Source organism: Parasteatoda tepidariorum, chromosome 10, assembly GCF_982258835.1.
Source record: "Parasteatoda tepidariorum strain Cologne lab strain chromosome 10, Ptep-v5.0, whole genome shotgun sequence".
NCBI lineage: Eukaryota > Metazoa > Arthropoda > Arachnida > Araneae > Theridiidae > Parasteatoda > Parasteatoda tepidariorum.
The window spans coordinates 18,845,404-18,857,811 of NC_141764.1; positions in this window are offsets into that span (position 1 = coordinate 18,845,404).

The window sequence follows — 12,408 nt, forward strand, 5'->3', positions numbered from 1 at the left end:
TTCCAATTTACTAGTATATTAGACATGTTAACTGGATTCGATGGTGGGGTACATTTTCATAGATGAAGGTTGACAGTGGCGATAACAACTAACTCCACACATTTAAACAATCGCCTGTTATTAGGGCTCCTATTTTATTTATTTATCTTTAACAAAAAAGGGGGTAAAGTTATCTAGATTCAATTTTTTTTTTCGTGAAAATGTGGGACAACAGCCGCATATTACCAGGGGTGATTGTGAGCCCAAGTCAAAATTCCGGAAAATTTCCTGAGTTTAAAAAAAACAAAACAAAAAAAAAACAGTTTAAATTGAAAAATTAGAAAAAAATTTAAACAAGTTTTTTTTCCTTTTTCTCAATATTTCTTAGTTTACTTAATATATATGTAAAATTTTACACTTACCTATATCATTTATTACACATACCAATGATGACCTGAAGAAGTAATTAAAATTTACAAATATGTCTTTCTTTTTTGAGTTTATGATTATAACAACTATTTACTGATAAAAATGAATATTAATTATGAATATAAGCTTATAGAGTATCTCTCTGGCTCTCCCTTACAAACAAATAAAATGAACTATGTTTTCAAGTTTCACCTTTGAAAATTTGATTTCCGGAAACTTCTGTGATCAATGATTGTTTTAAACGTCTGGACCTTCGATCTCTGGAAACTTCCGGATCACTGTTAACGAAAAATCTGGAGATCCGGATTTTTTCCGGAGTACAATCAGCCCTGTATTTCCGACAAAATGAAATTTAAAAACCAGAAAAACATTTTTTTTGTGTAATAATGATAAAAGTGTACACTATTTACAAGGCCGGAAAATTCCACAGGAAAAAGAAATTACCTGAGCAAATTTCAGATCTCCTTCCTGTCTTCTTTCTCAACTGGAATTTTAACATAATTTGGAGATTCAGTGCCCATAAAAGATGGCGTGTGCGGTCTCATCATATTTTAGTTCAATGCGTCAGGAATCCTGAAATGAGACTAAGTAACTAAAAATATTATTGAGTGCTTTGTAATAAATGATTTACTATGACGAAAAATATTTCATGACACATCACAGTCCCTGGCCAAATTATTAGAGGCACTATTAGATTAGTGAAGGCCGGTTTTACGTAAAAGCTAAATAAACTGCAGCTTGGGGCCCCGAGATGGCAAGGGCCCCCAGAATCCATTTTCCCCCTTCCTTTTTTAAAGTTTTATTCGGAGCTGAGGCCCTATGAAGCCCATTATATATTTTTTTTCTTTTTTACATTTTCGGATGCTTTTCAAAATCTAATCGAAGTGTTTAAAAATATGAAATAATTGTTGGCTATACACACTTTTTATGTAAATAAAAAGTAAGGTATTAATTTCTAATTGCTTATACTATTTCTAAATTCATAGCATCGAAATATTTATTTATATATACAGAAGAAAATTAAATGAATTTGGTATACTTATTTTAATTGCATTGTTTTACAAAAATAATTTATCTATAATATTAATATTTAAAGTAAGTGTAGAAGTCAAGGTGTGAAAAAATAGTCTTATTATTTCCATGATTGGATTCGACATTCAATGCTAAGGTCCATTTTTAGTATTTATGTCTAAATAAATAGTGCAGAAAGTGTAGAACACAAAATAACGCACAGAGAAAAAATGACGACACTTCACGCAAAAAAAGAAAATTTTAGTAACAAAACCAAAATATGTGGTATTTAAATCATTCATTTGGTAATTTTTCTGTTCACAATGCAACAGTTTATCGAAAATTCTGGTTTTTAAATGTATAGCTCTTATTACCACACATTTAATAAAAATTCAGAAGTCAAAAATAAAATAAACCGAATGAGTGATTATTATGCCATGCTCTAAGGCACCCAATTCGCGATCGCAACGCTCGAGTACGCCGTCTAGCGGGAGCCTGTAAATATCGGACATTAATTTATCACGTTTTCATTTAGTTCCATCAAAGTCATTGACTGAATCAGACGCCATTTTTTAGCAGCAAATAAGAAACAAAATTTCCCTAAGGAAAAGGCCGAAGAACTTGAAAAAAATCTCCAGAATATTAGTAAATCTTTCAGGAACAGAACACGCCAAACATTTGAAGAAAAATTCCTCAATAATTTTTCATTTCTATTATCAACAAACTTGCAACTGATGACTTCCGATTTCGGATACTGTTACAGATGTGTGTATTAAGGTAAAATGCATTTCTTCTGTCTTCAATTCATTACGAATTAAAGTGAAGTCAACATTGCTTTCGTCATTCCAGTGAATAAATATGAATTCAGAACATATAGAATTGTAATAGTTATAGCATATTCTTCTTCGTTATAGAATAGTATATATTTCTGTATCCATATAATTCGGAAAACAACAATAAAAAATTATCCAAGTTACTTGAAATAGTGCCATTTGTGCTGATTCTTAATTTAAATCGTTTTCTTGGTAAGTTTTTTTTTAATTTTGAAAGAATAAGTTCAACTAGAATTCAGCTATTCTGTTTTTAGCTACATATTCAAATTCATATCAATTATAAAATTTTGCTGTGTAGTATGTTATCTAAAAGTAATGAAGGGATAAACTATGTATCTATTATTTGAGAATAAAGTTTTCAAACAAGGAAATTATCATTTTGGAATTCTCCGGGAATCATAAATCAGGTGAGTGCAATGATTTTTACAATAAAAAATTTGCTTGTAAATATTTTTTTTTCATTTGATGATGGTTCTCTACAGAATGGTTTTTTACGTCTGATTAAGAACTATAAGAATAATAAAAAAAGAAACAATATGAAAGTTTTTATTTCAATGTTAAGAATTCTTAAAATCGTTTTTTTTATCCTAAGAATTCTTTATTTTCCGTTTTTTAGTTTATAATTTTTTGATAAAAATTGTTCTCAAAATACTTTTGAAAAATTAAATGGTATAACATTATGTGTTTATGTATACTTCTTGTATATTCCAATGTTTGAAATAATATGATTCAGAAAAGTATGGACACCACCGCCGCTACAGATTTGGCGGTTTTTAAGTGCCGCCAATCTACACTTAAAATTTTTGCGACAATTCATAAAATAAAACACTTTATTTAAAATCAAAATAGTTAATCGGATTTCGGTGGAATATGAGCCGATATAGAATTTAGCATAGATTCAAAACAATCATATCGCCATATGAACTCTGATGAATAAGATTCCAAATGAAATAACATTTCCAAAACGTACGTTTACCAAGATAAAGTTTTATGTTGTGGGAATTGGTACATTTTCGTTTTTTCGGTAAAATATTTCCCTCCTGAAAAAATAAAATTGCATCTTGTTTTGTTTTTGGCAAATCCCAAAGACGAATATTCATAGCAGTAAAAATGGCGACAAAAAAGAATTGTTTTTTTTGTTTTTTTGTTTTTGTCTCGTCAGCATTCTTTATTTTACGTTTCTTAGTTTCTAAATTGGCGATCGAAATGGGCTGCAGGTGGCGTAGAGCAGAACTCTTTTCCTATGGCAACACTTCACATGCTTTCCCCATTAGCGTGTGGAAAGTCATAGAGGAAGGAAGTACGTTAGTTTCTCTCTTGATTTTCATATAGATTAAAATCTTTTAAATTGAAAAACTATATGGAACTGAAAACTACATTAAACATAGTTCTAAAGAAAAGTATCACGGAAATTTTAGAAAATATTTTTATTAAGTAGAAAGGAAAAATATTAAGAAAAGGGAAAATACCGTAGTACATTCCTATATAACTGAAAAGAGGAGGAGAGGGAAGGGAGAAGGGCTAAAGGCATGAAACCGGTCTCTCCCCAGATGGCGTATTCGAGTGTTGCGATCGCGAATAATGATTTTTATTGAAACTTGAAATTTTTTGATAAAAATTGTTGTCAAAAAACGTTGTTTATAAAATTAAATTTCATAAAATTATGAGGCTTATGTATACTTTTTGTTCATTTTAATTTTTGAACTAATATGATTCTTAAAACTATAGAATGTAAAGTTTAAATGGGCCTTTCATGTTATATCATTAAATTTAGTAATACTATTTCTCGGGTATTAGGTTTTAACTCTTATAAGAATATACATATTTTTTTCTGTTAATGTACAAATATTTTTCCAATGTATTTTGGATGCTCCTTCTCTAATAAAAAGAGATACCATTTTGTTTTCGGTTGTACAAGAAAGAATATCAAGCATTTTTCTTTTTTAAATTTAATAAGTCACATTAAAGAAGGAACGTTGCAATGCTACACGCTACATTAACGACGTCTCCAGAGTAACTGAATGACGGTTCATATAGAAATCGCAGGTATGCGTCTCATACAACAACGCCCCCTATAGTTCGTTGCGATCGCGAATTGTGAACGTTATAACCTAAAAAAAAGACTATTTTTATCTTAATCTTAAATAAGGTTTTATATCCGACAGTTAAATTTGCAGTCTTTGTGCTATATCTAGTCTAGTTCAGTTTTGAATTTATTTTTGGTGTATATACAAAAGCTGAAATTGAATAAGATAAGTCGAATTATAGTTTATTTCTAAATGAACTGAGGAGACTAGTTATAAACACTAAAAATGATAATATGGAAAGCATTTTTCTTTATAAAAGAATTTAGTTATTTTATATTGATTTGAAAAGTGCGGTATGAAATATTTGTAATATTTTACAAATGCTTATTCTTTTTCTAATTTGTTCAACATATTGTTTTCAGAAATATATTTTCATTTAAAAAATGCCATTTCTATTTAATTGGTATTTTACTTCAAATAATTTAATAAAAGAAACAGAAAGATTATATACGATATGCTTTATATGTTGGATCTAAATATAATCACAGATCACAAAAGAACTAACTAGAAGTTATAAAAGTATTCATAAGTAAAAAGTACTAATTCACTCTAAAACCATAAAGTTCCATAGAACACAGTTTGGAACTTTCCTTATCATGAAAAAATTAAAATTTAGCACATTTACTACCGAAGAGCATGGCAAAAAATTATATTTTTATTATTTTGATTTCATGAGAAGTCATAACCAGATCACTATTGAAAAAAACTATCCTGTATTTTGGTGTTCCCTTAAATTTTACTATATTCTAATAGTTTTGATCATACTTTCTTTTCTCAGAGTGGTCTGTACCATGATTTATATTTCATAAAAGGTACTGTATTGTCGCATGCAAACAGATATTTTTTTCTCAAAATTTCGGAGAGCCTTTTACTTTTCACCTCAAATTTTAAAAAAAAATTTTTTTTTTTCTTTCGCAAAATTGAAGGAAAAAAAACACGTGTCTAAAAGTTTTACATAAAGAACATATCCGGAAATTTTCGACAAAATCAAGAATGTCAAGTATCCAAATGAATTAATTTATTAAATTTTTTTTAAAAAATAATTAAAAAAAATCGCAAGGCAGGTGTGTATGTTTAATGCTGAAGATCATGAAATCTAACTCGAAACTGTGAGATCGTGGGTCCTACTCCAACAAATGACAGTTTTTTATTTTTATTTCTTTATACTGAAAAATTTTTTTCGTATTTTTTTTTAAAGTATGCATGTTAAAAACAAATAATCTAACAATTATTTAAAAAACTAAAAACTTAAAAACCTAGTAAGAGAGGAACGGATAAGGCATATGTCACAAATTAAAGAAAAATACTTAAAAAAATTATGAAAATTTAGAGCTTAATTAATAACAGTCAGAACAGAGTTTTGTACTGCCTGATATTTTGAGAAAGCATTGCAGACAAAAAAGTGGTTATTAGTAAAAATAAAGAAAAAAAAAACATTAAAAATAAAAATTTATAAAAGGTGAGGAAAAGGAGGAACAAATAAAGTATCAGTTACATATTAGAAAAAAGAAATATTTAAAAAATATGAGGAAACGTTAGAGCTTAAGTAATAACAGAAGAGAGTTTTGTACTGCCTGGTACTTTGAAAGTGTCACTGGGCCTCCCTACCTCCAACGAGGTGGGACACCATCTTCCTGCAACGCCCAGTGAACTTTCTATTTAGACAACAGCATTGCAGGCAACACAGTGGTTATTAGTAAAAAGAAAAAAAAAACATTAAAAATAAAAATTAATAAAAGGTGAGAAAGGAAAGAACAAATAACGTATGAGTTACATATTAGAAAAAAAAATATTTAAAAAATATGAGGGAACGTTAGAGCTTAAATAATAACAGAAGAGAGTTTTGTACTGCCTGGTACTTTGAAAGTGTCACTGGGCCTCCCTACCTCCAACGAGGTGGGACACCATCTTCCTGCAACGCCCAGTGAACTTTCTATTTAGACAACAGCATTGCAGGCAACACAGTGGTTATTAGTAAAAAGAAAAAAAAAAACATTAAAAATAAAAATTAATAAAAGGTGAGAAAGGAAAGAACAAATAACGTATGAGTTACATATTAGAAAAAAAAATATTTAAAAAATATGAGGGAACGTTAGAGCTTAAATATTAACAGAAGAGGGTTTTGAACTGCCTGGTACTTTGAAAGTGTCACTGGGCCTCCCTACCTGCAAAGAGGTGGGACACCATCTTCCTACAACGCCCAATGAACTTTCTATTTAGACAGCAGCATTGCAGGCAACACAGTGGTTATTAGTAAAAAGAAAGAAAAAAAACATTAAAAATAAAAATTAATAAAAGGTGAGAAAGGAATAAACAAATACCGTATCAGTTACATATTAGAAAAAAAAATATTTAAAAAATATGAGGGCATGTTAGAGCTTAAATAATAACAGAAGAGAGTTTTGAACTGCCTGGTACTTTGAAAGTGTCACTGGGCCTCCCTACCTGCAAAGAGGTGGGACACCATCTTCCTACAACGCCCAGTGAACTTTCTATTTAGACAACAGCATTGCAGGCAACACAGTGGTTATTAGTAAAAAGAAAGAAAAAAAACATTAAAAATAAAAATTAATAAAAGGTGAGAAAGGAAAGAACAAATAACGTATCAGTTACATATTAGGAAAAAAAATATTTAAAAAATATGAGGGAACGTTAGAGCTTAATAATAACAGAAGAGAGTTTTGAACTGCCTGGTACTTTGAAAGTGTCACTGGGCCTCCCTACCTGCAAAGAGGTGGGACACCATCTTCCTACAACGCCCAGTGAACTTTCTATTTAGACAACAGCATTGCAGGCAACACAGTGGTTATTAGTAAAAAGAAAGAAAAAAAACATAAGAAATAAAAATTAATAAAAGGTGAGAAAGGAAAGAACAAATAACGTATCAGTTACATATTAGAAAAAAAAATATTTAAAAAATATGAGGGAACGTTAGAGCTTAAATAATAACAGAAGAGAGTTTTGAACTGCCTGGAACTTTGAAAGTGTCTCTGGGCCTCCCTACCTGCAAAGAGGTGGGACACCATCTTCCTACAACGCCCAGTGAACTTTCTATTTAGACAACAGCTTTGCAGGCAACACAGTGGCTATTAGTAAAAAGAAAGAAAAAAAAACATTAAAAATAAAAATTAATAAAAGGTGAGAAAGGAAAGAACAAATAACGTATCAGTTACATATTAGAAAAAAAAATATTTAAAAAATATGAGAGAACGTTAGAGCTTAAATAATAACAGAAGAGAGTTTTGAACTGCCTGGTACTTTGAAAGTGTCACTGGGCTTCCCTACCTGCAAAGAGGTGGGACACCATCTTCCTACAACGCCCAGTGAACTTTCTATTTAGACAACAGCATTGCAGGCAACACAGTGGTTATTAGTAAAAAGAAAGAAAAAAAAACATTAAAAATAAAAATTAATAAAAGTTGAGAAAGGAAAGAACAAATAACGTATCAGTTACATATTAGAAAAAAAAATATTTAAAAAATATGAGGGAACGTTAGAGCTTAAATAATAACAGAAGAGAGTTTTGAACTGCCTGGTACTTTGAAAGTGTCACTGGGCCTCCCTACCTGCAAAGAGGTGGGACACCATCTTCCTACAACGCCCAGTGAACTTTCTATTTAGACAACAGCTTTGCAGGCAACACAGTGGCTATTAGTAAAAAGAAAGAAAAAAAAGCATTAAAAATAAAAATTAATAAAAGGTGAGAAAGGAAAGAACAAATAACGTATCAGTAACATATTAGAAAAAAAATATTTATAAAATATGAGGGAACGTTAGAGCTTAAATAATAACAGAAGAGAGTTTTGAACTGCCTGGTACTTTAAAAGTGTCACTGGGCTTCCCTACCTGCAAAGAGGTGGGACACCATCTTCCTACAACGCCCAGTGAACTTTCTATTTAGACAACAGCATTGCAGGCAACACAGTGGTTATTAGTAAAAAGAAAGAAAAAAAAACATTAAAAATAAAAATTAATAAAAGGTGAGAAAGGAAAGAACAAATAACGTATCAGTTACATATTAGAAAAAAAAATATTTAAAAAATATGAGGGAACGTTAGAGCTTAAATAATAACAGAAGAGAGTTTTGAACTGCCTGGTACTTTGAAAGTGTCACTGGGCCTCCCTACCTGCAAAGAGGTGGGACACCATCTTCCTACAACGCCCAGTGAACTTTCTATTTAGACAACAGCTTTGCAGGCAACACAGTGGTTATTAGTAAAAAGAAAGAAAAAAAACATTAAAAATAAAAATTAATAAAAGGTGAGAAAGGAAAGAACAAATAACGTATCAGTTACATATTAGGAAAAAAAATATTTAAAAAATATGAGGGAACGTTAGAGCTTAATAATAACAGAAGAGAGTTTTGAACTGCCTGGTACTTTGAAAGTGTCACTGGGCCTCCCTACCTGCAAAGAGGTGGGACACCATCTTCCTACAACGCCCAGTGAACTTTCTATTTAGACAACAGCATTGCAGGCAACACAGTGGTTATTAGTAAAAAGAAAGAAAAAAAACATAAGAAATAAAAATTAATAAAAGGTGAGAAAGGAAAGAACAAATAACGTATCAGTTACATATTAGAAAAAAAAATATTTAAAAAATATGAGGGAACGTTAGAGCTTAAATAATAACAGAAGAGAGTTTTGAACTGCCTGGAACTTTGAAAGTGTCTCTGGGCCTCCCTACCTGCAAAGAGGTGGGACACCATCTTCCTACAACGCCCAGTGAACTTTCTATTTAGACAACAGCTTTGCAGGCAACACAGTGGCTATTAGTAAAAAGAAAGAAAAAAAAACATTAAAAATAAAAATTAATAAAAGGTGAGAAAGGAAAGAACAAATAACGTATCAGTTACATATTAGAAAAAAAAATATTTAAAAAATATGAGAGAACGTTAGAGCTTAAATAATAACAGAAGAGAGTTTTGAACTGCCTGGTACTTTGAAAGTGTCACTGGGCTTCCCTACCTGCAAAGAGGTGGGACACCATCTTCCTACAACGCCCAGTGAACTTTCTATTTAGACAACAGCATTGCAGGCAACACAGTGGTTATTAGTAAAAAGAAAGAAAAAAAAACATTAAAAATAAAAATTAATAAAAGGTGAGAAAGGAAAGAACAAATAACGTATCAGTTACATATTAGAAAAAAAAATATTTAAAAAATATGAGGGAACGTTAGAGCTTAAATAATAACAGAAGAGAGTTTTGAACTGCCTGGTACTTTGAAAGTGTCACTGGGCCTCCCTACCTGCAAAGAGGTGGGACACCATCTTCCTACAACGCCCAGTGAACTTTCTATTTAGACAACAGCTTTGCAGGCAACACAGTGGCTATTAGTAAAAAGAAAGAAAAAAAAGCATTAAAAATAAAAATTAATAAAAGGTGAGAAAGGAAAGAACAAATAACGTATCAGTAACATATTAGAAAAAAAAATATTTATAAAATATGAGGGAACGTTAGAGCTTAAATAATAACAGAAGAGAGTTTTGAACTGCCTGGTACTTTGAAAGTGTCACTGGGCTTCCCTACCTGCAAAGAGGTGGGACACCATCTTCCTACAACGCCCAGTGAACTTTCTATTTAGACAACAGCATTGCAGGCAACACAGTGGTTATTAGTAAAAAGAAAGAAAAAAAAAACATTAAAAATAAAAATTAATAAAAGGTGAGAAAGGAAAGAACAAATAACGTATCAGTTACATATTAGAAAAAAAAATATTTAAAAAATATGAGGGAACGTTAGAGCTTAAATAATAACAGAAGAGAGTTTTGAACTGCCTGGTACTTTGAAAGTGTCACTGGGCCTCCCTACCTGCAAAGAGGTGGGACACCATCTTCCTACAACGCCCAGTGAACTTTCTATTTAGACAACAGCTTTGCAGGCAACACAGTGGCTATTAGTAAAAAGAAAGAAAAAAAAGCATTAAAAATAAAAATTAATAAAAGGTGAGAAAGGAAAGAACAAATAACGTATCAGTAACATATTAGAAAAAAAAATATTTATAAAATATGAGGGAACGTTAGAGCTTAAATAATAACAGAAGAGAGTTTTGAACTGCCTGGTACTTTGAAAGTGTCACTGGGCCTCCCTACCTGCAAAGAGGTGGGACACCATCTTCCTACAACGCCCATTGAACTTTCTATTTAGACAACAGCATTGCAGGCAACACAGTGGTTATTAGTAAAAAGAAAGAAAAAAAAAACATAAGAAATAAAAATTAATAAAAGGTGAGAAAGGAAAGAACAAATAACGTATCAGTTACATATTAGAAAAAAAAATATTTAAAAAATATGAGGGAACGTTAGAGCTTAAATAATAACAGAAGAGAGTTTTGAACTGCCTGGTACTTTGAAAGTGTCTCTGGGCCTCCCTACCTGCAAAGAGGTGGGACATTATCTTCCTACAACGCCCAGTGAACTTTCTATTTAGACAACAGCATTGCAGGCAACACAGTGGTTCTTAGTAAAAAGAAATAAAAAAAACATTAAAAATAAAAATTAATAAAAGGTGAGAAAGGAAAGAACAAAAAACGTATCAGTTACATATTAGAAAAAAAAAATTTTTAAAAAATATGAGGGAACGTTAGAGCTTAAATAATAACAGAAGAGAGTTTTGTACTGCCTGGTACTTAGAAAGTGTCAATGGGCCTCCCTACCTATAAAGAGGTGGGACACCATCTTCCTACAACGCCCAGTGAACTTTCTATTTAGACAACAGCATTGCAGGCAACACAGTGGTTATTAGTAAAAAGAAAGAAAAAAAACATTAAAAATAAAAATTAATAAAAGGTGAGAAAGGAAAGAACAAATAACGTATCAGTTACATATTAGAAAAAAAAATATTTAAAAAATATGAGGGAACGTTAGAGCTTGAATAATAACAGAAGAGAGTTTTGAACTGCCTGGTACTTTGAAAGCGTCACTGGGCCTCCATACCTGCAAAGAGGTGGGACACCATCTTCCTACAACGCCCAGTGAACTTTCTATTTAGACAACAGCATTGCAGGCAACGCAGTGGTTATTAGTAAAAAGAAAGAAAAAAAACATTAAAAATAAAAATTAATAAAAGGTGAGAAAGGAAAGAACAAATAACGTATCAGTTACATATTAGAAAAAAAAGTATTTAAAAAATATGAGGGAACGTTAGAGCTTAAATAATAACAGAAGAGAGTTTTGAACTGCCTGGTACTTTGAAAGTGTCTCTGGGCCTCCCTACCTGCAAAGAGGTGGGACACCATCTTCCTACAACGCCCAGTGATCTTTCTATTTAGACAACAGCATTGCAGGCAACACAGTGGTTATTAGTAAAAAGAAAGAAAAAAAAACATTAAAAATAAAAATTAATAAAAGGTGAGAAAGGAAAGAACAAATAACGTATCAGTTACATTTTAGAAAAAAAAATATTTAAAAAATATGAGGGAACGTTAGAGCTTTAATAATAACAGAAGAGAGTTTTGAACTGCCTGGTACTTTGAAAGTGTCACTGGGCCTCCCTACCTGCAAAGAGGTGGGACACCATCTTCCTACAACGCCCAGAGAACTTTCTATTTAGACAACAGCTTTGCAGGCAACACAGTGGCTATTAGTAAAAAGAAAGAAAAAAAAACATTAAAAATAAAAATTAATAAAAGGTGAGAAAGGAAAGAACAAATAACGTATCAGTTACATATTAGAAAGAAAAAAAATATTTAAAAAATATGAGGGAACGTTAGAGCTTAAATAATAACTGAAGAGAGTTTTGAACTGCCTGGTACTTTGAAAGTTTCACTGGGCCTCCCTACCTGCAAAGAGGTGGGACACCATCTTCCTACAACGCCCAGTGAACTTTCTATTTAGACAACAGCATTGCAGGCAACACAGTGGTTATTAGTAAAAAGAAAGAAAAAAAAACATTAAAAATAAAAATTAATAAAAGGTGAGAAAGGAAAGAACAAATAACGTATCAGTTACATATCAGGAAAAAAAATATTTAAAAAATATGAGGGAACGTTAGAGCTTAAATAATAACAGAAGAGAGTTTTGAACTGCCTGGTACTTTGAAAGTGTCACTGGGCCTCCCTACCTGCAAAG